The 14,288-nt window shown below is 46.0% G+C and overlaps 1 protein-coding gene across 1 annotated transcript in view; it reads left to right on the top strand.

Moving 5' to 3' along the window:
• The window catches only part of LOC126416074 (putative helicase MOV-10), a 341,495-nt gene that overhangs the window by 58,649 nt on the left and 268,558 nt on the right, over positions 1-14,288 (top strand). The window lies entirely within an intron of this gene.

The following is a 14,288-nucleotide window of genomic DNA, read 5'->3' as shown; positions in this document are numbered from 1 at the left end:
GATAATCCACACTGCTAGCATTGGTGTTCCCTACTTGGGAGGCCCCGTTTGCCGTCAGCTATTTCCATGGTGGAGTATAGCCATTGCCACTGCTATCCGTGATCGTCATTGCATCTTGCAACATTTTAAGTAGCACCTGTCCTCTGTCAGTCTTATTGCCTTTAAACATCTTCGTGATGGAGCTAGTTACTTAATCAAACAGAGCAAATGGGTGTGTTTGGAATCCATTGTCTCCTCACTAGGTTTTTCTGTCCCTTTATCACGGTTGTGGGCTATTCTTCGTGCCCTCCAAGGTTGTGAGTGGCAGTCTTCCATTCCCTGCCTTGCCCTTCCAGGTGGCTTTTGTACAGATCAATCAGTTCTCGCAGAACACCTCATGACACATTTTGGTGCAGCATCGGTGTCAGCCTCTTATCCAGCTGCCTTCCTCTTCCAGAAACAGCGGGCTGAAGCTTACAGCTTATTTTTAACCCCTTGTCAGAGAGAATACTACAGTGAACCTTTTATGGAATGGGAGCTTCTTCTGGCCCTCTCTTCTTCCCATGAGTTCGCTTCAACACCTCAGTCCTTCACAATGCCAACATCTACTGCAGATGTTTAACCGAACTGACAAGAAGCCATTTTCCTCTTTCAATGGAGGGACGGTATTGTGATCCTTGTCCTAAGCTTAGCAAGGCTCCATTGTTACTTGATAGTTCCTGGCTAATCAGCCTGACCAGTGTCCCCTACAAGTTATTAGGATAAATGGTGGCTCGTCGGCTCAAATGGCTCCATGAATCTTGAGACTTATCATCTCCATATCAGTGCGGCTTTCAGGAGGGACAGTCTCCTATCGATCATCTGCTTTGATTGAAAACCACAGTTTGGCAGGCATTTCCTCAATGCCACCATCTTGTCGCAGTTTTGTTCAATCTTCGTAAGGTCTCGACACAGCTTGGTGCCATCACATCTTCTCTACGCTCAGTGAGTGGGGTCTTTGGGGCCACCTCCCACTTTTTATTTGCCAGCTTCTGTCCTACCAGTCATTCAGAGTCCAGGTTGGCACTGTTCTCAGCTCTCCACTGACCCTGGAGAATGGCATTCTACAGGGCTCCGTATTGCCCATTTCCAATTGCTATTAACGGACTTGTGGCTTCTGCCAGACCGTTGGTCACATCTGCTCTGTATGTGGATGATTTCTGTATTTGGGCTGCCTCCCACTCAGTGGCCTTTACAGAATGACAGCTCCAGGGTGCCACCCGGCACACTTCTATGTGGACACTCTCGTATGACTTTCGGTTCTCTCCCATTAAGTCAAGGCTGGTGCATTTGTGTCACTGTACTACGGTCCATCGTGATCTGTTGTCCTCCAGTTCCATTTCTTGGGTTTTCTTTTTGAGAACAAGCTGACTTGGATGCCCCATATCTGTCATCTGAAGGTTGGCTGTTTGCATAAACTCAGTGTTCATTTCCTTGCCCACACCCCTTGGGACACAGATTGTTCAACCCTTCACCTTTATTGGGCATTAGTTTTGTCTCATCTGGACAAGTTGTCAAGTTCATAGATCAGCTGCCCCTTCCATGCTGCTACTCTTGGACTTGGTTCACCATCGTGATATCCATTTAGACACTGGTGCCTTCCGCACTAGCACTGTTGATAGTCTTCTGGTGCACTGTTGTCTTCTGGTTGACAATGGGATCCCTCCCCTTTAGATTGGGTGCTCCCAGTTCCTGGTTTCCCAAGCCATCTGTATCTGTTCTTCCCTATGCATTCTTTCTATTCTAGGCTTTGAGCTGTAACCTGCCTGCTACCTGTCCTTGGGTGGGTTTACTAGTTGGGCTCCACCTCGCTTCTCTCTGCTGTGACTTCCATCTTCCTTCCTTATCCTCTTCCCCCCCCCCCCCCCCCCCCCATCTCCTCTCCTGACAACCCTCCAACCCTCCCTTGGTTAGTTCCTTGGCCATGGATTTGGATGGATCTCTTCAGGGACCAGTAGCCACCTTCACTCCAATAGTGTTCTGTTGTTTGTTACAAACGCTCTTACGGGAGTTTCCAGGATGCCATTGTTTTTTACACCAGTGGCTCTAAATCCACTGTTCATGTGGGATATGCCGTCACATCTTCTGTTGTCTTGCAACGCCGTATCTTGCCTGCCACATGTGGGGTTTTTATTGTGGAATTGATGGCCATCTATTGGGCCCTCTGCTTTATTAAGCCGTCCTTCCTCAACCAAGTTTTGTTACGTACGGACTCAACATGTGCCTGTCAGGCTATCACTCAGTGCTTTTTCTGCAATCCCTTGGTCTCTGTCATCCACGAAATTCTCACTAACCATGATGATGCTGATTGTTTGGTAGTCATCCTTTGGGTTCCTAGTCATGTAGGTATCCAGGTGGGGGAGGGTGGCCATGTACAACCACTCCCCCCTCCCTCCCCCCCATTTCCCCCTCCAGTCCCTGTTCTTTGTGACCTCTCCAGAGGCGTATTTGCATCTTTACGTCAAATTACTTTATGCTCAATTATGGGTTGACCCCCTGTGTCATAAACTTCGTGCCATCGAGGAGACTCTCAGCACGTGGTATTCTTCCCTCTGCCTCTCACGGTAGGAATCTACCCTCCTCTGCTGCCTTCGTATTGGCCATATTAGGTTGACCCATGGGTCTTTACTCTGCAGTGATCCTCCCCACCCCTTACCCCACCCCTTACCCCCCTCCTACCCCCCTTGCTTTCTAGTTGCAGAACTTCCCTCACGGTGATCCATATTTTCCTTCACTGCCCCCCCCCCCCCCCCCCCTGCCCCGCCTTTTGGCCCTTTGCGCTAAATATGCCCTCCTACCTTCCTTGCCTTGTTATTTAACGGACACCCCTTGCATCGTTACACCTGTCCTTGGATTCTTTGCGAAAGTGGTTTGTACTCTCAGGTATAAGCCCTAGAATTTTTCTCTGGCACTTTAGTCCCTCAGTTAGCATAGGTGGTTATGGAGGCCTTGACCTCGCCTTCACACCGGCCAGGCTTCCCCCACCTTTTCTGTACATTTTGTCTGGTGTGTTGTGCTGTTTCATGTGTCTTCTTCCACTGGTGGTGTCCCCATTGGATCATAATCATGATAATGGTATGGTATGGTATGGTATGGTATGGTATGGTATGGTATGGTATGGTGTGCATAACAGGACAGTTCGGTGGCTGTTCTGGTGTCCCTCCGTTCTTAGCATTTCTGGGGCTCTCCTGCTCTTCCCGTTTCCACCCAGCCCCCTCCTGTTTGTTCGTCTTCCTGCTGCGCTGACATCTCTTTTCACTCTTTATTTGCACTTATCCCTTCCCCTTGACTCGACTGTGCTGTTTGTGTTGTTCTTCCCTTAATTTTTGCCATCCTGGATCAAGGGACTGATGATCTTGCTGTTTGGTCCCATCCCCCAATTCAACCAACTGATTGACATGATTGTGTGATCCAATCTGTGAGGTAAAATGGAAGTTGAATTGAGGCCTCTCCTGATGTGGGAAAACAGATACATTTTGTAGCCTCCCCTTACTTGAAGTACAGACATTATGTGGTATGTTTTGGTGGCTGTTCCACTCTCTGCCATTGGGAAACCTTTTCCTCTTCTGCCGTTGAGACAATTGGTCGGGCCTCCCTTGTAGCCATAGGCAGAGGCACTTTACTGTGTGCTGCCATCCTGGTCCAAGTGGACCAGGTCCACTGGGGGCCAAACCGCACAATAACCCTGAAAGAATGGTTCGGTGTGGGGCGGCGGAGGGGTGAAGTGGACTGCAGTAGTCGTCGTGGGGTTGTGGACCACTGCGGCTGCGGAGGAGATGGAGCCCCTCCGTTGTTTCTAGGCCCCTGGTTAATGTACAATACTTGGTCTTTGGCCCACCCTACCTCTCCATCTGATGTATTGTTTTAGCGGTTGGTTGTATTGTTTTAGCGGTTGATTTATCACTCTTGACACTTTTCAAGGGTACATTATAGCTGAGCTTGGAGCTCTGTTAAAATATCTGAAGCGGTATTCATCCACAGTTTGTTTGATGCATTGACATCGTATCTACATCTATATAGTGCAAGCCAAAATGTGATGTAGAACTAGTAATTCCTCTTATCAGTGGGAATGTTGGCTTCACTGAATATATTTTTTAGATGTGCCATTTTCCTCTATTGGTCTCCACAAATAATCTTTTATTTCTGCTCACGTAGGTCATATATTAAGATATATAAGCTGAGAATCTGTGTGTGTGTGTGTGTGTGTGTGTGTGTGTGTGTGTGTGTGTGTGTGTCCGGAAACTCCTCATAGGCCCCTGGATCGAAGTGGACCAAATCTGATACACAAACTCCAACATATAATACTTTAGCTGTAATATTTATGGAGATACAGATGTGGCATTTTTTTTAAAGTGCTGGCCATAAAGGTGGCCTGGACAGCAGTTGTGTAGTGTGAGAATAATGTCAACCTATCTTACTGCACTTCTTTGCAGGGCAGCCAAGAAGTGGTTTTCCAGCCCCTGATGTGTATGTGGACAGGTGCAACAGGCATGTTGTGTTGCAGTAGTGTCAGTCTGCTTCGCATGGCAGCCTACACATCAAGTGTTTCATGCTCTTGGCGTATAGGCTGTGCTTTATAAGATCCCTGTTGTGGGAGTAGTGCCAACCTGTGTTATTGACCTCCAACACGTGCAGATGGGTTTGCCTGTGGGAAAGTTGAGGTGGATAGACGGGATAATGGAAAGGGAGGAGGGCAGAGAGAGGGAGGGGGCAAAGGGAGGGAGGTGGAGATGGGCAGAAAGATGGGAATGAAGGGGAATGGGCTGGCAGGTTGGATCTATTCAGATAGGGAGCTGAGAAAGGGGTTGGCAGAGATGGGCAGGAGGAGATACAGAGATGTGCACATTAAATGTGACATACATGTACGCAGGTGAAGCCACGGGGGAAAGGCTAGTATCAAGTTTAAGTATCCTGTGTCAATTACATTACAGGTTTGAATTATCAAAACCTAAAACAATGGCAGAGTGAGAAAACACCCAAACAAACAAGATCTCCGACAGTCCTCTCAATCTAGCTTCTCTTACATGTCCCTTAGTACAGTGGGTTTGTAGCAGTAAAATGTGAAGAAGAATTGTGTGATGAAGTGTTATCGTCCTTTATAAGCAACAGTATATAGAGTTTGGCTAGTACTCTTAAATCCATTGGCTAAGAAATGGCACTTCTTATCGAGACTACAGCTATCAAGTAGGCCTAACAAACTAATGAAACGAAAGAAACCTTAAAAATACCCCATTGATACCTAAATCAAATAAAGTCATGCGTGCTGATATATAATGGACATAGACAAAACAGAACTGCAGAGAAAACGTTAACCAAACAACACGAAGGAGATATGCAGTGTGATGAAAGATTGATGGCATACTAAAGAAAACTGTTGCCTTTGTGTTAACTTCCAGTCTACAGTTGTTAACCAGACTTCATTCAACCGTAAGGAATGCATTTTATTCCAAATCTTCGAAGATGCTTTAAATGGTATATGTTTGGCCCTGCTGCCTTAGAAAATAAAGGGAATGCAGCATGTAGACGATGTGGTTAAACAACCCACAAACCACAAAAGAGGTACCCAGCTCCACTCTTAACTGATAAACATTCTGTCTGGTGCTGGGAATGCGGAAAGTTCAATAGAAAGAAGATATACCAGCACTACTGCTCAACTTTGGTGAGGTGGGCGTTGGGCTGGGTGGGAGACAGGGCAGAGGAAGAGAGAGACTGCAGAGAAGAGTGTGAGTGAAGTTAATCTCATAGGGCAGAGCTAGAAGTGAGTGTGAGCCTTCACTAGTGGAGAGTGAGGCCAGGAAGATTTTGGGATGTGTGGTTAGGAAAAAATCCCACCTAAATAATTCAGAAAGGCTAGTGTGGGATTAAAGGATCCCGATGGCGTGGGTAGTGAAGCAGACCCTGAAGTCGAGCATGTACTACTCGGCAGAATGTTACATCGCTGAGTGGTCAATGTAGCTCTTGGCTGCAGTGTGATAGTGGCCATTCATTTGGGTTGACAGATAAGTGGTAGTCAAATTCACAGAAAAGACTGTACACAAGTTACAGCATAGCTGATAATCTCAACCACCATCCCCTCTCCATTATCCCTTAGAACCTACTCACATCTTCTGGCACTCTCCCCCCCATACATTGATGTCGCCCATGCCCACAGCTTTCCTGTTAACAAACACTACCTCTTCCAGTGTCTTACAGACTCAAGATTCAATACCTCACTGTGTCTGCTCCTGACTACTACATTCTTATCTACAACTGCTTCTCTTTTTAAGTGAAGATATGGTAACAGGTTCAAGGCATCAGCACCCACATAATGCCCTCATAAGTCCCCACTGTTGGTGCCTGAGCAGAAACCTCCCCATGTATGCTGAGGAATATGTGGCCATTGTGACTGGGGCACGGGGACTGAGCAACAGATCACTTCTTGGGTAACTGTTGCTGAGGCTGGGTTGTGGTCATGGAGAGAGCCCGTGTTGAGTAGGTGACACCATGGCAGATGACTTGCATATGAAGCAGATGACGTTTTCTCCTGCTGGTGGTCACCCGGCCCCAGCAATCTCTTCAGAGTGGAAAAACTTGGTCAACAGAGGGAGACATGACCCCAAAATGTTCCCTTCCCTTCTATGTGCTGCACTCATGACATTGCTGTATGCTACAGCTATAATGATTTTACCCTCTCTGGCCACTGTATTCTTGCCCGTTATGCCTCCTGCAGTGAGCTCTGAGGGCCGCCTCACCATGCCTGCCCCCTTTTGGTTGGGGGCTCCTTCCCCGTTGCTTTCCCCACACCTACTTCGAGAGCAGTTGCTTCCCACCAACTGGGGATGTCAATCCTCATCCCCCAGCCAGAGACACACCATCCTCATCTGGCTTATCAGGCCAGGATGGGTATTTTGGGACACTCCCCTCCATGGTTTCTGCCAGTCCGCAACTGTGTACCAACCAGTGGGTGAAGGAGCCACAGGCTGCTGGTCGTAGGGCTTCATGATCTTCCTTAGTTCCTGAAATTAATTCAGGCAAGCCCTCCCAGTCATCGGAACCGTCTAATGAGAAGAAAGACAAAAATAAGTCTTCCAAGACAGAGATTCTGGTGGCCCACACACCATTGGATCCCACATGCTCTGTTACTGTGGTTGAGGCAGCAATCCTGGTGGTCCCTGAGGCTCTAATTCATACCACACGTCATATCATAAAACCTGTGTGTGTCTTGATACTGTCACTTCTCAACTGGTGGCAGCAGGTGGCACTGGGACATAACCTGTCTCCTTGGTCCTTTCAGATGCTCATAGGATACCAACATCATGATTATCCAGTGGAATTGTAGTGGTTTTTTCCACCACCTGGCTGAGCTACATCTCTTAATCTTCTTCTTTGCTTTGTGCATTGCCCTTCAGGAAACTTGGTTTCCAGAAATGCGTACCCCTGCCCTTCGTGGCTATCGTGGATATTTTAAAGATCGTGCTGATTTTGATAGGGTGTTTGATGGAATTTGTACATATATCCAGGGCTCTGTATGTAGCAAACTTGTCCCCCTCAATACAACATCGGAGGCTGTGGCTGTTCAGATGAGGGGATTTCATGATTTTACCATCTGTAATGTTATCTCCAGCTTGATGGTGGACTGCCTCAGAATGTAATGCCTGCATTGGTTTCTCAACTCTCCTTGCCTTTCCTAATCTTGAGCAACTTCAGTCCCCTTAACTCTCTGTGGGGTGGAACTTCAGGCACCGGTCGCGGTAGAGACATTGAAGGCAGATCATGATGCCCATCTCTAGAATAACGGTGCCTACACACTCTTCATTGTGGCTTGTGGAATTTAGTCAGCCATTGATCTTTCTATTTGCAGCCTTGATCTTCTCTCACTCATCCACTGGAGGGTCCACAATGACGTGTGTGGTAGTGACCAGTTCCCAATCTTCCTGGCCATGCCTCAGTCACTCCCCTGAGCGTCCACAGTGCTGACTGGGATGCTTTCACCTCCACTGTCATTCTTAACTCCTCATTATTTGGAGGCATCGACTTGGCAGTCCAGAGTGCAATATTAGCCATTCTATCAACAACTGACTTGGCGATCCACCATCTCCTTACAATCTTAAACCATATTTGGAGCGAGGGAGAATTCCCATCTCAACGACGAGAAAGTATCATTGTCCTGGTACTGAAACCGGGTAAGTTTCCCCTCAAGATGGACAGCTATCGCCCTATTGGTCTCAACAATATTCTCTGTAAGCTGCTTGAATGCATGGTGAGCTTGCAGCTGTATTGGCTTGTTAAGACTTGGGGACTTCATCTCTGTCCCAGACCATTTTTCTGCCGATAATTTGGTTTGCCTGGAGTCCCATCAGCTACTGCAGCATGGTGCTCTTCCTCCCAAGTCTCCAGGAAGGAGTCCACAGTCCTACGTCATACTTTGTTAATCCATAGTTCTCTTTTTGTAACGAACCACCACCGCATTGTAGTTGTGGAGCCTGACGGACAGTAGCACATATCTTGGTGGAATGCTCCCTTCTTTTGGCCTCTATGCTAAGTATGGACTTCAGGACTCATTGGCTGTAATTTTGGCAGATGATTCATGGATGGTTCAACTGGTTGTCAATTTTCTCCATGCAAGTGGTTTTTATTGTCAGTTAGTTTTCTCCATGCAAGTGGTTTTTATTGTCAGTTTTGAGGTTTTAATCTACCTCCATAGCAGGGGCAGGGTGGTTGGGGATAGGCCGTCTCCTGCTGTATCTGGTCTGGGAGGATCCCAGGCACTAGCTCCTTGAAAAGGCTACTCTTTCACCCCTCTTTTATTCTTTTTTAACCGCTTTTAGGTTCAGTTTGCCAAATTTTCTATTCTGGGTGTTCCACTTTGTTGATTAGTGGGTGCTTTTGATTGCAATGAATGAGGGGTGGGACAACTGTGCGTGGTACATTTCCATCACATGCTAGACTCGGACACACCCACTTGCTGACTTCTGTATCTCCTTCATCTTACTTTTATTATTTATTGTACAAAAGGTGTTCATTACATTTTTAGCCTTCTCACTTTCACAGTTATGAACCTACTGACTAGATTAGAAAAAAAAATTGTTGACTGTCTCTGCTTCCAGATGCACCACTCTTGGATTGACTGATTGATGACCTCGTTGTCTCCCCGCCTCCCACCTCCCAAATCAGCCAACTTCCAAGACTAGCCCATACAAGGCTTTGACCGTGCCGGTGCAATGCTACATAAAATGCAGCTGATGCTGAGTCAGCAGTCACTGATGCCCTGCCATTCAGTTCATGTTGCGGTCTGCAAATGGAGTACTGGTGGAGGGGAGCTGATGTGTGTCATCTGCAGCATTAGTCAGCTGCGTCGTGGCAGTGTGACTCTGGCGGCCTCAAAATGTGGACCTTGAAATGCGAGTGGAGGGCTGAGGGTGATGACGAGTATCAACATCGATGGCTTGAACACACTTGGTGGCTGGAGGTCGGGAGAAGTGGGAGGAAGAGCACCATGCTGCAGTAGTCTCCCTGATTGTGTGGAGTTTATTAGATGGGGCAGTAGCCCACCAGATGTCTTTCCATTTCCGAACGAGCAGAGATCTTGTGTGTATCTGCAAATCCACACCTGGGGTCAGCTATTCATTCCCCGAGATACCCATGTGACTTGGGATGCAGAGACAACTGAGTAGACAGTATGGCGAAGGTCAGTGAGGTCGTCATGAATAATGGTGACCAAAGAGTGGCACGAATAGCAGTGCCTAGAGACTGCTCATTGAGTCAATACATATTAAAATGGGGTCAACAGAGGCCTGTTTAATGAACTTATGGGCTCTGCTAACAGCTATCAGCTCTTCCATAATCACACTGCACGTTCCCTATAGTGAGTGGCATTCCATACCAGCAGCTCCCACTTGGCCTGGGGGCAGTATCTTTGATAGTAATCAAAATGTCCTCAGTCCCAGGTTCGAACCCTGACACCAGTTAAATTTTGAATAAAATCATCAGCAATGGCACTGAAGACTTGCAACATAAGAAGTCGTCCTCATTCTCACAACGGCGTTGTCAAAGAGTATGGAGAAGCATACAGAGGTTCCGGGCACTCTCTTGCGCTTGGGGTGGGAAACTGTCCCTTAAGGCAGAAGAATCATCAGTGACCAATGGAATGAGGATGCAGACAGCAATGGGAACCAGTGCATTAAAGACACATAATGTGTATCCACAGGACGTGACACATAATTGAGAAAGCATCATGATGGTCTCTCCACTGGCAGAAGATTCCAGATTATTCCCCCATTCCGATCTCTGGGACGGGACTGCCGAGGGGGAGGTGACCATGAGAAAGATTGAATGAAAACAAAAAGATAATGTTCTATGAGTTGGGGCATGGAATGTCAGAATTGTTTTTCCCACTCGTCTTCATTACCTTACATTTTTCTACATTTAGAAGTAGCTGCCATTCATCTCACCAAATAGAAATTCTAAGTCGGCCTGTAGCCTTTTACAGTAACCCAACAATGATACTTTCTCATATACTACAGTGTCCTCAGCAAGCAGCTAAGATTTCTCCTCATCCTATCACTTTCTGGGAATGTAGGAATATAGAATCTGCCTGTTGCCCTTCATCCATAGTTAGCAGGATTTCATGTGAGAAAAGGGGAAGTAGTTTCTCATGAGTGATGCTTTCTAAATCCATGCTGATTTTTGGAGAGAAGATTTTCTGTTTCAGGGAAATTTATTATATTAAAGTGTAGAATATCTTAAAGAATTCTGCAGCATACCAATATTAAGGGTGTTTGTCTCTAGTTTTACAGAGCTGTTCTTTTGCCCTTCTTCTATATGAGCATCACCTGTGCTGTTTCCCAGTCATTTGCTCCTTTGCAGTGGGCGAGAGATGTGCTCAATAAATGCAAGCTATATAAGGGCGAGTACTGTAGAGTACTCTCTGTAAACCGAATTCGAATTCCATCCAGACCTGGAGACTCAGACTTGTTTGTCCTCACTTCTTTCTGTTGCTTTGTAATGCCATAGTTGCCTACTTCTATGTCCTCCATAGGGAGTCTGTATGATGGTCAAACAGTGGTGTGTCTGGCAGACCACCTCTGTGAATGGTTTTTGTAAATGCAAAACTTAAGACTTCAGCTATCGGTTTGCTGTCTTCTATTGGTGCACCAGACTGGTCAATGAGGGACTGGACAGGAGTCTTCAACACACTTAGTGATTTTACATAGAACCAGAATGCACGAGGATATGACTGGAAGTTGTATACTTTGTGCTTCAATCTTTGTATGGAGGGTATTGCCTCATGATCTCTATCTACCTTTTTGACACTCTGTATGTAGCGTAAGACAAAAAAGAAAAGAAAAAAGACACACCATGAAGCAATTATCCAAATGTGACATAAGGTGGTAGATGTGGTGTACATATACAGATAAACAAGTGATTACCATTTCAGAAAAATTGGACGATTTGCCGGCTGCTGTGGCTGAGCGGTTCTAGGCGCTTCAGTCTGGAACCACACTGCTGCTGCGATCGTAGGCTCGAATCCTGCCTCGGGCATGGCTGTGTTTGATGTCCTTAGGTTAGTTAGGTTTAAGTAGTTCTAAGTCTAGGGGACTGATGATCTCAGATGTGAAGTCCCATAGTGCTTAGAGCCATTTGAACCTTCTTCTTCTGATTTTTTAAATTTTTTATTTTTATATATATAATAGAGGGAAACATTCCACGTGGGAAAAATATATCTAAAAACAAAGATGATGTGACTTACCAAACGAAAGTGCTGGCAGGTCGATAGACACACAAACACAAACATACACACAAAATTCAAGCTTTCGCAACAAACGGTTGCTTCATCAGGAAAGAGGGAAGGAGAGGGAAAGACGAAAGGATGTGGGTTTTAAGGGAGAGGGTAAGGAGTCATTCCAATCCCAGGAGCGGAAAGACTTACCTTAGGGGGAAAAAAAGGATAGGTATACACTCGCGCGCGCGCGCGCGCGCGCGCGCACACACACACACACACACACCCGCACATACACAGAAAATGTCTGCTTGTGTCTGTGTATGTGCAGATGGATATGTGTGTGTGTGCGAGTATATACCTATCCTTTTTTCCCCCTAAGGTAAGTCTTTCCGCTCCCAGGATTGGAGTGACTCCTTGCCCTCTCCCTTAAAACCCACATCCTTTCGTCTTTCCCTCTCCTTCCCTCTTTCCTGATGAAGCAACCGTTTGTTGCGAAAGCTTGAATTTTGTGTGTATGTTTCTGTTTGTTTGTGTGTCTGTCGACCTGCCAGCACTTTCATTTGGTAAGTCACATAATCTTTGTTTTTAGATATATTTTTCCTACGTGGAATGTTTCCCTCTATATATATATATAAAACAAAGATGATGTGACTTACCGAACGAAAGCGCTGGCATGTCGATAGACACACAAACAAACACACACACAAAATTCAAGCTTTCGCAACAAACTGTTGCCTCATCAGGAAAGAGGGAAGGAGAGGGAAAGACGAAAGGATGTGGGTTTTAAGGGAGAGGGTAAGGAGTCATTCCAATCCCGGGAGCGGAAAGACTTAGCGCGAGCGAGCGCGCACACACACACCCATCCGCACATACACAGACACAAGCAGGAGAGAGAGAGAGAGAGAGAGAGAGAGAGAGAGAGAGAGAGAGCTTCACAAATAGAATAAGTCAATAATGTCCTGAGTTCGAGTCTTGGTCCGGCACTCAGTTTTAATCTGTCAGGAAGTTTCGATAATGTGCTGGTCCACTTGGTCCACTCTCTGGCTCTTATGCAAGCAGTTATTCAACTGAGAATTGATTGATATGTTGATTGATAGAGTTGCTGGATGTCCTCCTGAGGGATATCTTGCCAAATTCTGTCCAATTGGCATGTTAGATCATAAAAACCCTGACCATAATGCTCCAAATGTTCTCAATTGGGGAGAAATCTGGTGACCTTGCTGGCTAAGATAGGGTTTGGCAAGCATGAAGACAAGCAGTAGAAACTCATGTTGTGTGCACTTGGGCATTGTCTTTCTGAAATGGAGGCCCATAATAACGTGCCATAAAAGGCAACAAAACAGGACATAGAATACTATTTACATATCGCTGTGCCCAAAGGGTGCTGCAGATGATGGCCAAAGGGGTCCTGCTATGTAAAGAAGTGGCACCTCAGACCATCACTCCTGGTTGTCGGGCCCAATGGTGTGCGACAGTCGGGTATGTGTCCCACCCCTGTCTGGAGTGTGTCCAGACATGTCTTTGCCTGTCATCAGGTCTCTGCCCGAAGCAGGACTTGTAACTTAAGACACTTCTACTCCATTCAACGAGATTCTAGTCCACAGATGTGTCTAGAGATGCCTGGACAGCAGTGGGATACCAATATGACTGTCGCCCGTCATATGGTTTGACAACCAGGAGTTACAATGTGGGGTGTCATTTCTTGTCATAGCAGGACCCCTCTGTCATCTGCAGCAACTTTTGAGCATGGTGATACATTGACAATATTCTACAACTTGTTTTGTTGCCCTTCATGGCAAGCCACCCCAGGCTTACATTTCAGCAAGATAATGCCCACCCACACTAGAGTTTGTACTGCTTGTCTTCATGTTTGCTATACTGGCCAGCTAGGTCGCTGAATGTCTTCCAGATGTTCAGAGCATTATGGTCGGGGCCCTCCAACTAGCTCAGGATTTTGACACTCTGATGTGCCAATTGGACAGAATTTGACAGGATATCCCTAAGGAGGACATCCAACAACTCTATGAATGTATCAATCGATACTAAGATGAGTAACTGCTTGCATAAGGTCCAGAGGTGGACAAACACTTTCTGACTTTGTCATTATGTGAATCTCTTTCTCGTAAATAAATCATATATTTTTTTCTGAAATTGTAATCATTTGTTTATCTGTATACATACATCACATCTACCAGTTTTGTTCCCATTGAGATAATTCCTTCAAGGTGTGACATTATTCTTTTTTGTCTTAGTGTACCATATTTCAAGGTTATGCTAACACTAGGATAGACCTCAGAGCCATTTTTATCTAACAATACAAATGTTGCATCAGCTTCAAAATTTTGAGCCCTTTGCAGCAGTAGAGTGCAGGCAGTGCTATTTTTGGCTTGTGTAGAATGGAGTAGTTCCCTCTTTGTATTCCTAAACACTGTTACTGTCAGACATTTTCCAGAAAACTGCTAGTAGGTGCCTATCGAAGTGTGATAACAACTCTTTCCCTAAATTTACTTTCGTATTCAGAAAGGGTGCTGACAACAGTGCCATTAAGCACCCTGAAATCAGTGGCATC

This window comes from Schistocerca serialis, chromosome 8 (assembly GCF_023864345.2).
Source record: "Schistocerca serialis cubense isolate TAMUIC-IGC-003099 chromosome 8, iqSchSeri2.2, whole genome shotgun sequence".
NCBI classification, from domain to species: domain Eukaryota; kingdom Metazoa; phylum Arthropoda; class Insecta; order Orthoptera; family Acrididae; genus Schistocerca; species Schistocerca serialis.
This window is presented reverse-complemented; position numbering and strand designations above follow the sequence as displayed.